General features: G+C 38.6%; 1 long non-coding RNA gene across 1 annotated transcript in view; it reads left to right on the top strand.

Annotated features, from left to right (window-relative positions):
- Nucleotides 1-21520, top strand: part of LOC131503703 (uncharacterized) — an 86798-nt gene that overhangs the window by 20641 nt on the left and 44637 nt on the right. The window contains exon 5 of the long non-coding RNA XR_009257538.1: nucleotides 20648-20781. This is a non-coding gene — a long non-coding RNA (uncharacterized LOC131503703). The remainder of the gene's footprint in view (nucleotides 1-20647; nucleotides 20782-21520) is intronic.

Raw genomic sequence — 21520 nt, 5'->3', positions numbered from 1 at the left:
CATGAGTTCAGGCCCCACGTTGGGCTCTGTGTTGACAGCTCAGAGCCTGGAGTCTGCTTCAGATTCTGTCTCCCTCTCTCTGCCCCTCTCCCGTTTGTGCTCTGTCTCTCTCTGTTTCAAAAATAAATAAACACTAAAAAATATATATATATATACAATGCAATACTACTTGGCAACAGGAAAGAATGAAATCCTGCCATTTGCATCAACATGGATGAACTGGAGGGTATTATGTTAAGTGAAATGAGTCAGTCAGAGAAAAACAGATACCATACGTTTTCACTCATCTGTGGATCTTGAGAAACTTAAAAGAAGACCATGGGGGAAAGGAAGGGGGGAAAAAGTTACAGACAGAGAGGGAGGGAAGCAAACCATAAAAGACTCTTAAATACAGAGAACAAACTGAGGGTTGATGGTGGGTGGGGGAGAGGGGAAAGTGAGTGATGGGGATTGAGGAGGGCAGCTATTGGGATGAGCACTGGGTGTTGTATGGATGCCAATTTGACAATAAATCATAGTTTTTAAAAAAGGATATCATTCTCGCCTTTGCAACTGGAAAAACTCGGACCCATGAAAGAATTGAGGTCTCAAGGCAAACAAGAAACTTCAAATATGGAGAGACAGATGCCTACAAAGATAAATAGCACTTTGCTAGACTCTACATAAAATGAATAGAAGATATAGCTAAAATGTTTTCAGAAATTGCTAGAGACTGAGAGTGAGCTTAGTGTGAGAGTGTAAAGCCCCCAGATGCTGAAGATACAGAGGTGTTTGCACATTCTTGCTGGCAGCACTCATAGAAAAGATTTAGAAGAATTCTTGAGAAAGCTTGTTTTCATGGTGCTGACTTGAGAAAGGGAATAGCAGTCACTGCCCAAACTTTCCAAACCCACCTCCTCTATCTCCACTACGGGATGAAAGGCTTAATCTCCAGGGGGAAGAGTAACAAAACCCATCACCTTAGGGTAAGGTAGAAATCCACTGCATCTGGGGGAAGGGAGCAGGGAAGGAAAAAAAAAAAAGAAGTTGCATCCCTCCCATGGGAGGGATACCACCTGATACCCATATATCTGCTATGGGAGAAACACCCAAAGGGTCCAGTTTTATAGCTGGAGGGGCAGAGCACTTGCGAAGGCCATTGGCCAGATCCAAGAAAAGAGCCTTGAGACTGAGACATAATCAAACATGAGGGAATGCTCTCTTTCTCTGGCATCCCCAACCAGCCTTACGTGCTTAGAGAAAAATAGCAGTGGAATATAGCTGGGAGAGCTGCAAGACACCAATGTCTGTTGGGCAACAGTGCAAATGGAGTTCTGAGCAAAGAAAGAACAGGTAATGATAGAAACTCCAACAAACCAGCCCACACTGTAAACACAGGGCATCACTAGGAGGATTTGAAGATTGAGGTACACTCAGGGTAACCATAAGAACAATAAACCCCAAGTTTGGCCTAACTCTTCAAAAGATTAGCACAAATCCTTTGCTTAAGATCAGGCTGAAGAAAAGGGATGCTCATCTCCAACTTTAAATAACATTTACCCCAGTCTCTATACCCCTACACAAGATATCTAGCTTTCAACAAAAAAAAAATTCTAAGGCATATGAAAAGTAAAATACATACACACACACACACACACACTCACAAAAAAGGCAAAGCAATTATCAGGATCAGACTGGCTGTGTATGACACAGATGTTGGACCTATCAGACAGAAAGTTTTCAGTAATTATGATTAATATGTTACTGGCTCTAATAGAACAAAGTAGACTGCATGCAAGATCAGATAAGTAATTCAACAGAGAGATGAAACTATAAAAAAGAATCAAATGCAAATACTAGAAGGGAAAAAAAAAAATCAGTAGCAGATATGAAGGCCTCCAACAGGCTCCTCAGTAGATTCAACAGAGCCAAGGAAAGGTTCTGTGAAATTGATGATAGGTGAGTGGAAACTACCCCAAATGAAACACAAAGAAAAAAGAACAAACAACAACAACAAACAGAGCGCCCAACAGTGTGGGACAATTTCAAACAGAGTAGCATATACACAAGAGGGAAAAAATGGAACCAAATAAATAGTTGAAGAAATAATGTCAGAGAATTTTACAAAATTAGTGACAACATGAAACCGTGGATCCAAGAAGTTCACAGAACACTAAGCAGGATGTAGTAAAAAGGAGTGAAATAGAATTTGTTTTTTAATTTTCAAACAAAAACTAAGAGAATTCATTTCTAAAAGAAATGCTAAAGGAAATTCTTCAGATAGAAGTATGAGATAGAAACTTGGACCTACACATAAAAAAATGAAGTGAATAGGAACCGAAATGAATGAAAATAGATAAAATTTATTTTCTAGTTGTAAATGTGATAAGAGATAACTGACTAATACCTATAGTATATGTAAAGGTAAAACTTATGAGCATAATAGAACAAAGGATGAGTGGGAAGAATTAGAAATATACTGTTGTAATGATCTTGCGCTACATGTAAAGTAGTGTACCATTATTTGAAGGTAAACTCAGATTAATTTGAAACACATATTGTAAATCCCAGAGTAATCACTAAAAACATTTTTTAGAGAGGTATAATTAATGAGTCACTAAAGATCAAATGTAATAAAAAATGCTTAGCCCAAGAAAAGACAAAGAGAAGAAAGAAATACAGTACAAATGGAACAAAGAGACATAGCTAACAAGAAGTTAGATATTAATCCAATCATATAAATAATCACTTTAACTGTGAATGGTCTAAATACATCAGTTAAAAGTCAAAGATTGTCAGATCGAACAAAAACCAAGACTCAAATATGTGCTGCCTACAATAAACCCATGTTAAATATAAAGACAAATTATGTCTTCAAGTGTTTAAAGCTTAATCATATAAAATATGTAAAATATGTTTTATATATTAACAATATAAAAGCTTAAATTATAATAGAGTGAATCATTAACTTCTATAGAAGATACTATGTACCATATGGATATGCTTTACATATACATGTGGATTTTACATCATTACAGTATACTATGAGGCAGCGATTACTATCCCTAACTTTAGAAATGATAAAACAATAGCTTAAAAGTTAAATAATGTGTTCAGTGTTTCTTACCTAATAAATGACAGAGAGGGGATCACAACCCAGGTTGTTTGATTACAAAACTTACATAAAGATTCACTATTTGGAACTGCTACTACAGATAGTTTTTGGTTATGAGTTTAATAATGCCTATTAATCTATTCATTAGGAATGATTTCACAATATTTCTGATTGTTCTGAGTGCATGCCTTGAGTAATTATAAAAACAGGTCCATTTTACTATGGAAAAGAGGGGAAAATAACATGACCTCGATTTGAAATAGTTACAATTTCACATGCCACTATTTTATAGGTCTATAATAGCATAGATATAACTTTTTAACTCTCCAATTTTACTTTGCCCCTGTGATCTTAACTTCTCATACTCTCAAATTTTCTAAACACTAATTCACATTATTATATTTATCTTACTCTTTTCTTAATACTCGTCTGTTTTGAACATAAATATTGGCTAGACACCACATACTTTGGCAATATCCAAGTTTCTATAAACTTAGCATAAGTATCAATTTTATAACACCTTATCTATTACTTGTATACATTTAGAATCCATTAAGCTATATAAAAATTCATGGAAAGATAAAGCTGGGAACTGGAAGTAATTTTATGAAAAGCTTTGAATACTGCCAACAAATGTTTATATAAGAAAAAAAAGCCAATAGATTAATAGGATGTTTTTGTTTAAATGTTAAAGTTATAAACTTTATATTTTAAAGTTTTACTTTTGGTTTAATTGCCTAACTAGTCAGCTTAGCACAAAATCCTGTATTCCTTACTTGATAGTCACTAGGGTGTATTTGAAATGGAAAACTTCAAATTCATTTTAGCTACAGATGGTTATTGTAAAGAATACTAAAAATGGTCATAAAGCAATCGGCCAATAAACACACTTAAAACAATAAAGTGTATCTGGAACAAACTGGGTTAAAATAGTACATAACACCCATTGTAAGCAGCAATATCAGTTTCAGCAGTAAATAAATGGGCATGAACTATGGCAGTTGTTAAATTTTAATCATAAATACTTGACATTAACTGGGAGTGAGAGAAGAAAAGTTGGAGAAAATGTATCATTCAACTGACAGTGAGGCCTATCTTGCACAGCAGACTGGATACTACTCCACTCCAGAATTAAGTCAATCTTCCAGATTTTCTGATCGATCTCAGTGTCCAAGTGGTAAAAGGTATACTTGACTGTGCTCTTTAGCCCCTAAAACTACCATCATGCTCCATTTCATCTATTAGAGAGAATAACAAATCGGAGTAAAAGAGCAATAGACATCAACCTAATTTCTCTACAGCTCAGAAGGATGACCAATGAGCTGTTTCCTCTTGTTGTCCCATGACATAAACAAATGCCACATGTCTACAGGTCTTTGCTTACAACCTAGGGTATGTGATTCCTACCAACAATATTTTCTTCTGCTGATAGTTGAATAAAATCCCTTTGCATAGGTCTGCACGGAATATTATAAAAATATATTTATTAGTGCTTATTATCTGTCAGGCACTATTAAAACTATTTTAGAGATATTACCTCCTTTAATAATTACAACAATGATCTGAAGTAGGTTTTATATTATGACTGTCTTATAGATGAGGATAGGAAGAATTGGAAAAGTTAAATATCTCTCCCAAGAGCACCCAGGTGGTATGTGGTAAGCTCGGACTAAAATCTAGGTGCCCACATGACATCTGAACTGAGATCTGGAACCCAAAGGCGAGTGGTGCGAGACCACACAGTATGTTTAGTCAAGTACTTTTGTATGACTGCAAATTAGAGCATGAGTGAGACGAGGAAGACCTTGGGAGAGACAGACTGTCAAGGGCCAAGTAATGAATTAGATTGTTGACCACACAAAGTCATAGGGTTTTTGAGACTTTGGCAATGACAAGCTGCTTAAAAAATGTTTAAGGAGGGATAGGATGTGCTTAGTGATGCAATCAAAATTTAAAAACAATTAGTACTTCTTCTATGATTCAGATGAGGGATTACAGGTGCCTAAGCTCTGCTGTGTTAGTGAAGATGAAGAGAAAAGCTATAATTTGTAGTGCTTATACTTGAAATGGAATTTGATGGAGAGAGGGATAAATTCAAGATAATGGCTTTAGGGGGCCAGCTAGAAAGCAGGGCTATTCAACGCGATAAAGAATTAACAGAGGAGGAAACGACTGCATATACTGAGAGCCCATGCCGTGGTTATATCCTGGTGGACACATCCACTAGACATTTAATAATATTTAATAATAGTTTAGTTCACTGGAGAAAGTGAGAAGAGAAAGACACAACAATGAGGGACCACCTGTGTAGGAGTGATTAGAATATAAAGCATCAGTGAATGAAACGGAGAAAGGGTGAGCAAAGAGAAAGAAAGCCAAAGAGAATGCTATGTTAAAAGCCAAGGATTGCAGAGTTGGAAGAAAGAGAGTCCCAACAACATCTAAGGAAAGAGAAAGATCATGTAAGATTAAGCATTGAAAAGTAGGAACAGGATTTTGCAGCAAGATCATTGATGATCTCAGAGATGACAAATTTGGTCAAGGATTAAGGGTGGACTTTTGGTCACAGTTAACTGAAGAGTAAATAGGAAATGAAGTGGACATATCAACTAAAGATTACTGGGGGTTTTGTTTGTTTTGTTTTTGGGGCGTTTCTTTGTTTTTTTGTTTTTGTTCTCTTTTGAGAGGTTGGTGGTTAACAGAAACTGAGACTATATCTGGCAGGGAAGACAACTGTGAGAAATTTTTTCCCCTTTTTTTCTTTATTTATTGGCATACTTCATTGTCTCAATTTTCTGTCGTGAGACAGTCAGGCTAATAAATTACAGGAAAGTTTTCTATAGAAAGTTGAGTAGTAGGGATGAAACTATGTATCATACACTGAAAAGTAAATGATGGAGAGGAAGAGAAGGCAGTGGGAAGCTTGACTGTAGCTAGATGGGCATGCAGCTTAGAAGAACCCCCTGTTAACACTGGATAAATAGCAAATGAGTGAATTTTTCTTGGCACACATCAGGTTCAAAACCTTGTATGGCAGACTGGTTTGTCTTCTAGAAACAACGTTCTAGAGCTAGAAAAACTACCTACAACTTACCTCCTCAAACTAGTCTGAGGCAAGGGGCACAGTTAAAGTCTTTTTAAGAAAATCTGGTGATACTTTTTGACCACCCATGTGGTTCTAGCCCTTGCTTATGTCTCCTTTAAAAAGCAAAAGCAAAGTAGGTCTCTGGTGAGATTGCCCTGTTTACCCCTGGTGGTAAACAGTCTCCAAAGATGGCGTCTATCAGTTCTTTTTTTCCATAGCAACATGCCATACCACCCATTAAGAGAGAGGGAGAGAGCCTATTTCCGCTCACTTTGCAGCCGGGCTGGTCTTGTGACTGGCTTGGCCAGGAATTCTGTCTCCAGTCATGTCCCATTCTGGTCCAATTTTGAAAAAGCAGCTTCTTACTCACATTTCATTTAGTTGGAATTTTTAGCCCCTTGAAATGTGCGGCTTTTGTTCGGGTTGGGGAAATGTATATTACAACTCTCTTCTGGAGCTACTTTAGCATCATTCTCTGTAGGTAGGTTGTTTCTGGTGCACTCTGGTTGGAAAGTGCAGATGGTTTGTGTTCCGGGGCCATTCAGTGGCCACAAAAGACTTAGAGAGACTTTTCTATAAATGATGTTTTCAGATGCTGCTTCTGAATGTCAGGGGTTGAATTCTGGTGTCACACGTTCAAAGGCCCTCATCACACGCATACCACGTGGGCTTTTTGTTTGGGAAATTGATGTGGTCTAACCCGGATTGCTTACGAATAATTTCCAGCTTAGAAAAGGCTGTAGAAGAAGTTGTTGAGCTCAATATCTGTTGAAAAAATTGGTTTCTTTAAAAGAAAAAAATAAACCACTGAAGCTATTTGCAGATTTCAATTTATGTATGAAAATGGAAAACGCAGTATTTAATTTCTTAATGGAAACCTGTTTCCAGCCTGAAGAGATCTGTGGAATAGACCTGATTGCACTGGAACAAAGAAGGTCTTCGTGCGAGCAAGTGCAAAGGAGGGCTCTGCCCGAGAAAACAATCTGGCAATTAAATCAGCTACCTATAAAAACAACACGCTTGGCTTTAGGGTAAAATCTAAATTTCTTTTTGATTCTGTATTATTTTTGGTCATCCTTTTCCCATTTATTTCAGATAATTAAAGCTTCATTATAATTCTGCTTTATACAAGATATTTAACGCGATGCATTTTTAGTTCAGAAATTTTTCAACAAGGCTTGGGTTTTTTGTTGTTGTTGTTTTGTTTTTTCCACATTCGCATTTTTTCCCAGTATGTCTGGCTTATCTTCTGAATCAGGAAAACAAATGCCATCTCTTACCAGGGACACAGCAAAAATAGAATGATTGATATTACTTGGCACCAACTGTGCTCAGTGCCTGAAGTAGAAGGCTGTGGATCAAACGCAGACCCGGGATGGCTGATAATTTGTATACCGAGTTCATAACCGGACAGCCATTGTTCTGATGCAAACAGATAGGCTGTGTGCGTACTGAAATCGAAATACAGAACACAATCTGCGCAAGGACTAAACCCCATTTTATTCTTTCTTCTTTTGTGATTTCTGAACATCACAGTGCCTTCCTAACAAAGGTACATGTAAGCATGTACTTCAATCATGAGCGCTCGGGATTTCACATTTGGTTCTGCAGATAAAATTAGGAGCTGTAGTTAATAGGCAGATGCATACTGTTGCAGTGATATGGTGCATATGTAGCTTGTATCTCTATTAAATCCATCACATACACTTATCAGCTGGAATACATTCAAATAGAGAGGGACAGAATAGAAAATAAGTGTTTTCATTGCCGATTTCAGCAAAAAAATGGCATTTTCCTTCAAAGTACACAAGTCATTTCTCTAACATTACATAAGCCAACATATGATAAGGATAGGCAGCTGCTATTAAGACCCAGTAAACTCGCTGGAAAATCTCACGATAATGGATACTAAACAAAAGGGACAAAATGAGCAGGTATAGGGCAGTGGTCCAGACAATTCACACTTGATTTAAAGTGATTTTGATCGGTTTATAAAGAACATCAATTCATGCTGCAAGGCATTTCTTATCAATATTATAAACCACTACATTATACCTCAAAAGAAGGTTAGGTAGCAGGGATGGGAAGGGAGGTCCAGAGTGTACTTGCGGAGGTGTGTGTGTGTGTGTGTGTGTGTGTGCATGTGTGTGTAACAAAGAAAGGAAGAGAGAAAGAAGGAAAAACACATTCTTTGGTGTTTTTGAACATACATTTGTTAAGGCAAAGGAGGCTTGGTTGAAGCATTAATAACTTTCAGGACTTTGTTGAAAACTTGCCCTGAAGGACAAAGGTGTATTTGAAGATGAATACTTGTCAAGCAGTGGCAGAAGAAAAGAGAAACAATCCAAGAATGTTGACCTGCATATAAATTCTACAGAGGGAGGCAGATGATCGATTATTTTCTGATGTTGTTTGAACAGGAAAAAAATTTCTGAACTCAAAGGGACTGCATAAAAATATATTCCAAGAACATGTAGCCAATTTTCCTAAGCCAGTATTGATAGATATACTCATAGATTATTAAATCTTTAATCACTAGGAGTAATTTTCTCTGAAAGTCCATTAGCATTACTGAGATATATATATATATATATGGCTTCTCTTTCCACAGTAAACTCCAGCTCCCCTACCCTTCCCCCATTTCTCCTCCCCAACATACCCACCCACATTCACAGGGCATGCTGGAAGTCACCCTTGGTTTACACAGGATTTCCAGTTAAGGAACATCAAAACAATGGAATTACAGTCTCATAGGAAGGCCTAGTAACAAGCTCTGTCTGGTTTTAAACTTCATGGCCAACTACATAAGGCAGGAAAATGCTTTCATTGATTTTCTAAATCTTTGAACCAGAAAGGATCCCACAAATGATCTACTCTACCCTTCTCCAGTCAAATTTTACAAATAAGAAAACTGAGGCTTCAAATAGTTAATGACTTGCCTAATAAAACCTGAAAATGCAAATCCACCAATGACCCTTTCTGGATGAAAACATTTTTATAGTTCCTTACCCTGTACAGAATAAAGCACAAGCTCTCCCTTTATTTTCACTCTCCTCACCTCCCCCTGCCCCCCACTTCCCCTCCATGGTTTTGTTAAGCAGCTCAGAACTGTTCAGAGATCCCCACAGGACCCACTGAATCTGGCCTCAGGGACTTATTCACGGTGCCCTTTTTCCCTAGAGCACCCTGTCCACCTCCAAATCTTTGTCTCCCTGTTTAGACAGTGTTCAGGGGCATCTGGGGAGCTCAGTCAGTTGAGTGTCTGAGTCTTGATTTTGGCTCAGGTCATGATACCAGGGTTGTGGGATCGAGCCCTGTGTCAGGCTCTACACTGAGTGTGCAGCCTTCTTACGATTCTCTAGCTGTCTTCCTATACCCTTCTCCCCTGCTCACTCTCTCTCTCTCTAAAATAAAAAATAAAGAAAAATAAAAAAGAAGCGTTCAAAATTCAGGATGAGGCATCATGCTTTTATAGAAATCTCCAAGATTCCTTGTTTGGTTTAGGGGTCTCTCTGTTACCTCACAAAACCGTGAACACCTTGATCACCGTTCCTAAGCCATTGCAATTATCTGTTGACCCTTTCTAAGCATTTTGTTTTTTTTTTTTTTTTTTTTTCTCATTTTCTTTTTTTTTTTTTTATTTTTTAATATATGAAATTTACTGTCAAATTGGTTTCCATACAACACCCAGTGCTCATCCCAAAAGGTGCCCTCCTCAATACCCATCACCCACCCTCCCCTCCCTCCCACCCCCCATCAACCCTCAGTTTGTTCTCAGTTTTTAAGAGTCTCTTATGCTTTGGCTCTCTTCCACTCTAACCTCCTTTTTTTTCCTTCCCCTCCCCCATGGGTTTCTGTTACGTTTCTCAGGATCCACATAAGAGTGAAACCATATGGTATCTGTCTTTCTCTGTATGGCTTATTTCACTTAGCATCACACTCTCCAGTTCCATCCACGTTGCTACAAAAGGCCATATTTCATTCTTTCTCATTGCCACGTAGTATTCCATTGTGTATATAAACCACAATTTCTTTATCCATTCATCAGTTGATGGACATTTAGGCTCTTTCCATAATCTGGCTATTGTTGAGAGTGCTGCTATAAACATTGGGGTACAAGTGCCCCTATGCATCAGTACTCCTGTATCCCTTGGATAAATTCCTAGCAGTGCTATTGCTGGGTCATAGGGTAGGTCTATTTTTAATTTTTTGAGGAACCTCCACACTGCTTTCCAGAGCGGCTGCACCAATTTGCATTCCCACCAACAGTGCAAGAGGGTTCCCGTCTCTCCACATCCTCTCCAGCATCTATAGTCTCCTGATTTCTTCATTTTGGCCACTCTGACTGGCGTGAGGTGGTATCTGAGTGTGGTTTTGATTTGTATTTCCCTGATGAGGAGCGACGTTGAACATCTTTTCATGTGCCTGTTGGCCATCCGGATGTCTTCTTTAGAGAAGTGTCTATTCATGTTTTCTGCCCATTTCTTCACTGGGTTATTTGTTTTTCGGGTGTGGAGTTTGATGAGCTCTTTATAGATTTTGGATACTAGCCCTTTGTCCGATGTGTCATTTGCAAATATCTTTTCCCATTCCGTTGGTTGCCTTTTAGTTTTGTTGGTTGTTTCCTTTGCTGTGCAGAAGCTTTTTATCTTCATAAGGTCCCAGTAATTCACTTTTGCTTTTAATTCCCTTGCCTTTGGGGATGTGCCGAGTAAGAGATTGCTACGGCTGAGGTCAGAGAGGTCTTTTCCTGCTTTCTCCTCTAAGGTTTTGATGGTTTCCTGTCTCACATTCAGGTCCTTTATCCATTTTGAGTTTATTTTTGTGAATGGTGTGAGAAAGTGGTCTAGTTTCAACCTTCTGCATGTTGCTGTCCAGTTCTCCCAGCACCATTTGTTAAAGAGACTGTCTTTTTTCCATTGGATGTTCTTTCCTGCTTTGTCAAAAATGAGTTGGCCATATGTTTGTGGGTCTAGTTCTGGGGTTTCTATTCGATTCCATTGGTCTATGTGTCTGTTTTTATGCCAATACCATGCTGTCTTGATGATGACAGCTTTGTAGTAGAGGCTAAAGTCTGGGATTGTGATGCCTCCTGCTTTGGTCTTCTTCTTCAAAATTACTTTGGCTATTCGGGGCCTTTTGTGGTTCCATATGAATTTTAGGATTGCTTGTTCTAGTTTCGTGAAGAATGCTGGTGCAATTTTGATTGGGATTGCATTGAATGTGTAGATAGCTTTGGGTAGTATTGACATTTTGACAATATTTATTCTTCCAATCCATGAGCAGGGAATGTCTTTCCATTTCTTTATATCTTCTTCAATTACCTGCATAAGCTTTCTATAGTTTTCAGCATACAGATCTTTTACATCTTTGGTTAGATTTATTCCTAGGTATTTTATGCTTCTTCGTGCAATTGTGAATGGGATCAGTTTCTTTATTTGTCTTTCTGTTGCTTCATTGTTAGTGTATAAGAATGCAACTGATTTCTGTACATTGATTTTGTATCCGGCAACTTTGCTGAATTCATGTATCAGTTCTAGCAGACTTTTGGTGGAGTCTATCGGATTTTCCATGTATAATATCATGTCATCTGCAAAAAGCGAAAGCTTGACTTCATCTTTGCCAATTTGGATGCCTTTGATTTCCTTTTGTTGTCTGATTGCTGATGCTAGAACTTCCAGCACTATATTAAACAGCAGCGGTGAGAGTGGGCATCCCTGTCGTGTTCCTGATCTCAGGGAAAAAGCTCTCAGTTTTTCCCCATTGAGGATGATGTTAGCTGTGGGCTTTTCATAAATGGCTTTTATGATCTTTAAGTATGTTCCTTCTATCCCGACTTTCTCAAGGGTTTTTATTAAGAAAGGGTGCTGGATTTTGTCAAAGGCCTTTTCTGCATCGATTGACAGGATCATATGGTTCTTTTCTTTTTTTTTGTTAATGTGATGTATCACGTTGATCGATTTGCGAATGTTGACCAGCCCTGCATCCCAGGAATGAATCCCACTTGATCATGGTGAATAATTCTTTTTATATGCTGTTGAATTCGATTTGCTAGTATCTTATTGAGAATTTTTGCATCCATATTCATCAGGGATATTGGCCTGTAGTTCTCTTTTTTTACTGGGTCTCTGTCTGGTTTAGGAATCAAAGTAATACTGGCTTCATAGAATGAGTCTGGAAGTTTTCCTTCCCTCTCTATTTCTTGGAATAGCTTGAGAAGGATAGGTATTATCTCTGCTTTAAACGTCTGGTAGAACTCCCCTGGGAAGCCATCTGGTCCTGGACTCTTATTTGTTGGGAGATTTTTGATAACCGATTCAATTTCTTCGCTGGTTATGGGTCTGTTCAAGCTTTCTATTTCCTCCTGATTGAGTTTTGGAAGAGTGTGGGTGTTTAGGAATTTGTCCATTTCTTCCAGGTTGTCCAATTTGTTGGCATATAATTTTTCATAGTATTCCCTGATAATTGTTTGTATCTCTGAGGGATTGGTTGTAATCATTCCATTTTCATTCATGATTTTATCTATTTGGGTCATCTCCCTTTTCTTTTTGAGAAGCCTGGCTAGAGGTTTGTCAATTTTGTTTATTTTTTCAAAAAACCAACTCTTGGTTTCGTTGATCTGCTCTACAGTTTTTTTAGATTCTATATTGTTTATTTCTGCTCTGATCTTTATGATTTCTCTTCTTCTGCTGGGTTTAGGCTGCCTTTGCTGTTCTGCTTCTATTTCCTTTAGGTGTGCTGTTAGATTTTGTATTTGGGATTTTTCTTGTTTCTTGAGATAGGCCTGGATTGCAATGTATTTTCCTCTCAGGACTGCCTTCGCTGCGTCCCAAAGCGTTTGGATTGTTGTATTTTCATTTTCGTTTGTTTCCATATATTTTTTAATTTCTTCTCTAATTGCCTGGTTGACCCACTCATTCGTTAGTAGGGTGTTCTTTAACCTCCACGCTTTTGGAGGTTTTCCAGACTTTTTCCTGTGGTTGATTTCAAGCTTCATAGCATTGTGGTCTGAAAGTATGCATGGTATAATTTCAATTCTTGTAAACTTATGAAGGGCTGTTTTGTGACCCAGTATATGATCTATCTTGGAGAATGTTCCATGTGCACTCGAGAAGAAAGTATATTCTGTTGCTTTGGGATGCAGAGTTCTAAATATATCTGTCAAGTCCATCTGATCCAATGTATCATTCAGGGCCCTTGTTTCTTTATTGACTGTGTGTCTAGATGATCTATCCATTTCTGTAAGTGGTGTGTTAAAGTCCCCTGCAATGACCACATTCTTATCAATAAGGTTGCTTATGTTTATGAGTAACTGTTTTATATATCTGGGGGCTCCGGTATTTGGCGCATAGACATTTATAATTGTTAGCTCTTCCTGATGGATAGACCCTGTAATTATTATATAATGCCCTTCTTCATCTCTTGTTACAGCCTTTAATTTAAAGTCTAGTTTGTCTGATATAAGTATGGCTACTCCAGCTTTCTTTTGGCTTCCACTAGCATGATAAATAGTTCTCCATCCCCTCACTCTCAATCTAAAGGTGTCCTCAGACCTAAAATGAGTCTCTTGTAGACAGCAAATAGATGGGTCTTGTTTTTTTATCCATTCTGATACCCTATGTCTTTTGGTTGGCGCATTTAATCCATTTACATTCAGTGTTATTATAGAAAGATACGGGTTTAGAGTCATTGTGATGTCTGTATGTTTTATGCTTGTAGTGATGTCTCTGGTACTTTGTCTCACAGGATCCCCCTTAGGATCTCTTGTAGGGCTGGTTTTGTGGTGACAAATTCCTTCAGTTTTTGTTTGTTTGGGAAGACCTTTATCTCTCCTTCTATTCTAAATGACAGACTTGCTGGATAAAGGATTCTCGGCTGCATATTTTTTCTGTTTAGCACACTGAAGATATCGTGCCAAGCCTTTCTGGCCTGCCAAGTTTCAAAGGAGAGATCAGTCACGAGTCTTATAGGTCTCCCTTTATATGTGAGGGCATGTTTATCCCTTGCTGCTTTCAGAATTTTCTCTTTATCCTTGTATTTTGCCAGTTTCACTATGATATGTCATGCAGAAGATCGATTCAAGTTACGTCTGAAGGGAGTTCTCTGTGCCTCTTGGATTTCAATGCCTTTTTCCTTCCCCAGTTCAGGGAAGTTCTCAGCTATAATTTCTTCAAGTACCCCTTCAGCACCTTTCCCTCTCTCTTCCTCCTCTGGGATACCAATTATGCGTATATTATTTCTTTTTAGTGTATCACTTAGTTCTCTAATTTTCCCCTCATACTCCTGGATTTTTTTATCTCTCTTTCTTTCAGCTTCCTCTTTCTCCATAACTTTATCTTCTAGTTCACCTATTCTCTCCTCTGCCTCTTCAATCCGAGCCGTCGTGGTTTCCATTTTGTTTTGCATTTCATTTAAAGCGTTTTTCAGCTCCTCGTGACTGTTCCTTAGTCCCTTGATCTCTGTGGCAAGAGATTCTCTGCTGTCCTGTATACTGTTTTCAAGCCCAGCGATTAATTTTATGACTATTATTCTAAATTCACTTTCTGTTATATTATTTAAATCCTTTTTGATCAGTTCATTAGCTGTTGTTATTTCCTGGAGATTCTTCTGAGGGGAATTCTTCCGTTTGGTCATTTTGGATAGTCCCTGGAGCGGTGAGGACCTGCAGGGCACTTCCCCCGTGCTGTGGTGGATAACTGGAGTTGGTGGGCGGGGCCGCAGTCCGACCTGATGTCTGCCCCCAGCCCACTGCTGGGACCACAGTCGGACTGGTGTATGCCTTCTCTTCCCCTCTCCTAGGGGCGGGATTCACTGTGGGGTGGCGTGGCCCATCTGGGCTACTTGCACACTGCCAGGCTTGTGGTGCTGGGGATCTGGCGTATTAGCTGGGGTGGGTAGGCAAGGTGCACGGGGGCAGGAGGGGCAGGCTTAGCTCGCTTCTCCTTAGGTGATCCACTTCAGGAGGGGCCCTGTGGCAGCGGGAGGGAGTCAGATCCGCTGCTGGAGGTTTGGCTCCGCAGAAGCACAGAGTTGGGTGTTTGCTCGGAGCGAGCAAGTTCCCTGGCAGGAACTGGTTCTCTTTGGGATTTTGGCTGGGGGATGGGCGGGGGAGATGGCGCTGGCAAGCGCCTTTGTTCCCCGCCAAGCTGAGCTCTGCCGTCCGTCCGGGGGCTCAGCAGCTCTCCCTCTCTTTGTCCTCCAGCCTTCCCGCTTTCTGAGCAGAGCTGTTAACTTATGACCTCCCAGACGCTAAGTCGCGCTTGCTGTCGGAACACAGTCCGTCCGGCCCCTCCGCTTTTGCCAGCCCGACTCGGGGGCTCTCCTTGGCCGGCGAGCCGCCCCTCCGCCCCGGCTCCCTCCCGCCAGTCCGTGGAGCGCGCACCGCCTCGCCGCCCTTCCTACCCTCTTCCGTGGGCCTCTCGTCTGCGCTTGGCTCCGGAGACTCCGTTCTGCTAATCCTCTGGCGGTTTTCTGGGTTCTTTAGGCAGGTGTAGGTGGAATCTAAGTGATCAGCAGGACGCGCGGTGAGCCCAGCGTCCTCCTACGCCGCCATCTTCCGAAACTCCTCTAAGCATTTTGAAGACAGAGATGGTGTCTTTCCATCTGTCCATTTCCAACGAGTGTCTGCAGCAAAGTATTTTCTCAACAAATTAATGGATTATGCATTTTTATCACTAAAATAACCTTGTTTTCTCTATTTCTACCTATATGGTAAGCATGGGCATATTATACTTATTGAGTGATTGAAATTTAATAAAAAATATATATCACTTATGTAGAGACTGAAGTTGAGAGCATTTTCACATATGTCCTTTCAGTCAGATATTCTTTGAAGCAGACATTCCTCCCCCGCACAGCAAAGCCACCACTATCCCCTATCCATGGTGTAGTGAGATAAATATACAAAATAATCCTTGTTTAACATTTGCAAAGTCTCTGACAAATCACAGTGTTAAATTATTGTTATTACAAGTATTTTTACAGATTCATAATATATTTCTCCCATATATTTCTGCCATAATATTTGAACCTGATTTAAAGTTTCAATCTTAACATTGTTTCTCATTTCTTCTAGAAAAAAAAAAAATGTTCTCAGGATCCAGGGATAAGATATGCCTAAAACTGAGAAGTAGAACTGCGTCAAGATTTTTAAAAATAGAGGAATGTTTAGGTGCTGTAGATATTTAGACTAAGAAAGAAAATGTCAAGGAGGGATATCACGATCAATGTTTTAAAATATCTGAGATCCTTAATGTGAAAATACGGCTCATACTGTAGAGTAAATACATGAGTAGATGTTATGGAAATAACAGAAGCAAAGCTGGATGATCACCAGTTAAGATTGGTTTATAGAGAATTCCTCTAAATATAGACCTTTAATCTATGAAATACTAAAGAATAATTTTAAAGAGATTCAGCTTTATCTGTAAAAATAGTTTTTGTAATGAAATGTTAAATGATTTTAACTTAAAAAAGTCTTCACTATTTTCTACATAAATCGTAAAAGGAAAACTTTAGTGTAATAAAACCTAAACTATTTCACTGGAATTTATAGGGGGGAAAAGGCATAGGTCAAGGACTGATCATATTTAGTGATATCCCATAATACCAAAATCACTAGTTGCATTGATAAATATATCATGCATTGTATTTTATTACCAAAAGGTGGGTAAAGTTCCATGGGGGAAAAAAAGGTAGAAATTAGAGAAAGAACAATTATTTGTTCTCTGAAAACATACATCATTCTGAACTTTCCTTCTGGTTTCCTGGCAACCTCCAATTTTAAATTCCATCAATAGGCGTAGCCTACGTAACATAAAGCTCAGATGGCAGTCTAGGCGTCTTTCTGTTTGCTTTGGCAGACCTCTCATGTCTCCTAACAAGACTTGGGTAACAGATGAAAATCAATAAAATTATAGTTGGTTATGAAAGACGGCAGTCCTAGGTCATTTAGCGTTTTGTACTCCACCTCCTGGGGAACGAGAATTCCACAGATTTTATGCCTCTTGGGGTGGGCCAGCTCAGTTACTTGGACAAATGAAGGAAGAGGATTTGCACATTGTTCTTGGTAGTTTTCCCAGGTGTTTATTTTCTTTAAAAGAAAATTCATAGTTACTTTAGATTACAGGAAAATCCAAGTATTCTCATGGTGGTGTTTTGGTTTATCCTCTAATATCCTTATATTATTTAGTTTCAGTGCCTTTGCAAATCCTTCTTTTAGGTTGTTTTCCAACCATCAGTATTTAAACTAATGGTTTACACATATTCCCATGGGTGCATACAGATTTATTTGTGATTCTCTGAAGAGAAATGATATTTAAATATCTTTCATTGAAGCTCAATAAGGCATATCAAAATACAAGTTAGAAGAATGTTATATAGGTAGCCTTGAACCCATTCTGGTTTTTATTCAGTAAATCATTCTCAAACATCTACACTTTAACTATTATTGCTAACAAATTGCAACACACTCAACATCTGATTGCATCATCCAGATGCCTTCACCGAGGTAGAGAACTGCTCTTAAACTGACATGGAGTTTGACCTGCCCATCATGATTTACCAGCTTGAAAATAGACACACTGAGCTTTTAAATATTTCTCATAATCAGTCAACCTGCTTCATTCTTTAGAAGTGTGTTTTATTTTAATGAATCTACCCACTCTAGTCTGTTGAGACATTAGAGCTGATGTATCCATTTGAACTCAGTGACATTCATTTTTATACTCATGGTACATGTTTGTTACTCTTTGAACCTAACTGCAAATCTCATAGCTTATAACATGCAGCCTGTAGCCTCATCATGATTTATGTAGCTTTGTAGTGCCAGCAATTGGTTCATTACGTAGCACATTGCCGTTGAATTAATTCGCAAGAATTCTTCTGATACTGATGTGACAGGGTTTCCCAACTGCCCAATTTTAAAAACAAAGTCTTTATGTTTTTGAATAAGAGGGTCAGCTGATAGCTATGGCTTGATGTGCCTGGAGATTTTCCTTTGAAGGTGTGAAGAAAGGGGTAGACATTTTTGTATGGCACCAGAAGAAGATAGGGAAAGTCAAAGCAATGGAGAAGGATGGCATAACATCTCTAAACCAGCTTGAAATGGAGCCTTGATTATCAACAGAAAGGGTTAGAGCCTTAAGCTGAAGAAAATGATTATATGAAAGATTTTTTGAGATTTTAAGTTTAAGAAATGCTGCTTTGGAGAATAAATGAAAAGGTACAGTTGAAAACACAATGGAAGGGGTATTTCCCCTCCCCCCACTTACCCCTGGACAGCACCTCATTAGCACCTTGAGTACAAGAGGCTTTCCTCCATTCAGAGAGTCTCTGTTTTTAAATTATTGAGTTCATCTTATTTATATTTATTGACATAACAGGTACATTTGTTCTTAGTTGTTGTTTTGATTTCTTGTTACCGCTTTCTAAATGATTATTTTTTATATACAATGCCTGTGTTTTATTTTGGGTATGTTTTCCAACCGATGGCTTGGAGGGCACACACATTATTTTTAGGTCTTGTAAACCTGGTGTTTATAAATTTTAACAATAATCTTAAAAACAAAAATCTTCTCATTTTTTTTTCAGTTATACAGAGTGCATATTGACTATTCTTTTTAAACAGTGAATAAACTGGAACATTCATATTTTCTCCCACTTTTCTTTCTCACTCTATCTCCTGCTTTTAGTTGTTGTGTTATTAATGAAAATTTTTCTTATGAATAGCTTTATATCATGAACTAATGCATTTACACCTCTATTGCTTGATTTGCCTGCTTTAATATGAAAGATTAAAAATTAAGCCTAATTATATTAGTTTCCACCATTCTCCACTTTCAAGAGTTTATTAATTATATTGCTATTTCTACATTTTCAAAATTTTAAACATTTATATTCTGCTCTCAAGCCATAATCCATACATTTGCGTATGGTTAATGCTAGCTCTGAATAGATGGACCATTTATATTCAGCATTTTCCCACAATGTCTTCCTATGATGCAGCAGAGTTGAGGGATGCTTCCCCATAACGTCTTGAACCCCAGAGTTTGTCATTATAATACAGGAGTAGTGGGTCCCTTATACCCTACTTTTAAGGACCAAGCTATATCAGTTAGGATTATGTTAGCTGCAAGTAAGAGGATTTAAATCCCCCAAGGACATATATTATCTTACATAAGAGGAATCAGCAGGTAGGCACTGGCAGGGTGGTTTATTCAGTGGAACAGAGACATTTCTAAAGGTTCAGATCTTTTGCATCTTTTCTGACTGCCAAATTCTGTGTGCTCACTTTCCCCTCAGGCTGGCTGCCTTCATAGTCCCATGGTGGTTGGGACTATATTTCCAAGATACTAATATTCAGAGTCAGTAAAAGGGTTCACCTATCTACTTATCTGTGTTCCTTTTTAAAGTGAACAAAAATTTCCCAGAAGCCCACTCTTATGTCCAATTTCTAGAATTGTGCCACTTCTCTATCTCAAACCAGACACTGACAAATTATGATGATGGGCCAAGACTAATCACAATCAATCTCTGAAGTTCATGGCCACCCCATAGTTACACAAAACTCAAGGTCTTTTGGCAATGAATAAAGTCAGGGGTAGGGGTATGTGTAGGGAGGAAGCAGGTTGAAGGAATGGCTATTCAGTAGGAATGGCTATGTCTGCCATAGTCTAGACATTGCCAGAACTCTGCAGAGTATGTGTCTGCCCTCAGTTTTGTCCTATAGAATTTGGTAGCTATTCTTATAATTCTCTGATAAATGGTTATACCCATTTCCTAGCTTCATTCCTTTATTTTTGTCCCTTCTTCATTTTGGTGGGTTTTGAGACAATAGTAAAAGAAACAACTTTATTCTGTGGTCTGTCAAGCCAGAGATCAATGGAATGGATGTTGTTGTAGCAATAAGTATTTGATAAAGCAGTAGAGAGTAAGGCTAGCAATGCACTAGAGGCAAAAATATAACGACTTTTTCTTGGACAATTAGGAAAGCTTTCTTTCCCCTGCCCCACCCCCACAGGTGAATTCTACAACATTTCTTTCTTTTTTTTTTTTCAGTTTTTAAAAAATTTTTCTGATTTTATTTAAATCCAAGTTAGTTAACATATAGTGTAATAATGATTTCAGGAGTAAAATTTAGTGATTCATCACTTACGTATAAGACTCAGTGCTCATTAATGTCCTCCTATATGCCCATCACCCATTTATCCCATCCCCCCATCCAGAAAAAAAGCCCATTTATCCCATCCCCCCACCCAAAACATGGATGATTGACTATTTCTCTTCTTTACATCTACTAGGGACAAACATTTCACTACACTAAGAAGATATAGAACTGGGTCAAGTGATTTCATACACCTTTTCTTTCCTTTCAAATGCAACACTCAGAAAACATAAGTTTTTTGTTTATTTGGTTGGTTGGTTTCGTTTGTTTGTTTGTTTTAATTTACTGCAGTGCTTTCTTTCAGTCTTTTTCAGAAAGTAGAAATCCTAGTTCAAGCAGTCCTGGGACTCAGACCTCAAATAACTTCTTCGGTGATGGGAGGAGACAAAATCAGATTGGGTTCACAACCCATAGCTGGTCTTCTGTAGGGACATGCAGGTGAGTGTTTTAACAAAACGACATACCTTTATTCTTTGTATAACCTTTTCTGGGGCAGAGATTGAAGGCTGATGATGAAATCTCACAATCTTTCCAAGGCTTAATCCCATTAAACTTCACACAGGGGAAATCCCATTGGACATGAAACAAAGGAACAAGTCCCTCCCTAAATAGATTAGAGAGCATATATCAAGCAAGCAGGCTTTCCAAACAAAGGAGCTTCAAGCAGGGTTATTATTTGTTTGTTTTTCAGTGCAAACAAAGCAGGTATTTTAAAGGAAAGGATGCAGTGACCCTTGGCCAACTTGCTTCACAGCAATGGCTACAGTTTCAGTGCACTGGTTTTCTTTAATAAGAATAAATCATTACAGGACTAGAGCCATGTATACAGAAGGGCTGGGAATGAGACATAGAATCCATCATGATTTGGACACTGTTGCTACAACCTCTCTCTCTCTCTCCCTCTGACTTTCTATATATATGTACAAGTATATGCAATAACAAGGCCAGTGCCCTCAAAATAGATTGATCTCTATTACTTCTCAACTGACTTCTGCCAGGACAAATGTAAACCTATGGCATATAGAACCTATTCCTGAAGTTGAAGCGGCAGCTGTGGTGGAGGAGAATGAGTCCAAGAGCTCTTTGGGTGGTAACCTTCTGACCCCTCAGGCTAAACCCCTCCATGATGGCATAGTCAGCAGAGGCCCAGAAACACCAGGCACCTGACTACTATGGT

Source organism: Neofelis nebulosa, chromosome 2, assembly GCF_028018385.1.
Source record: "Neofelis nebulosa isolate mNeoNeb1 chromosome 2, mNeoNeb1.pri, whole genome shotgun sequence".
Classification (NCBI taxonomy): Eukaryota; Metazoa; Chordata; class Mammalia; order Carnivora; family Felidae; genus Neofelis; species Neofelis nebulosa.
This window is presented reverse-complemented; position numbering and strand designations above follow the sequence as displayed.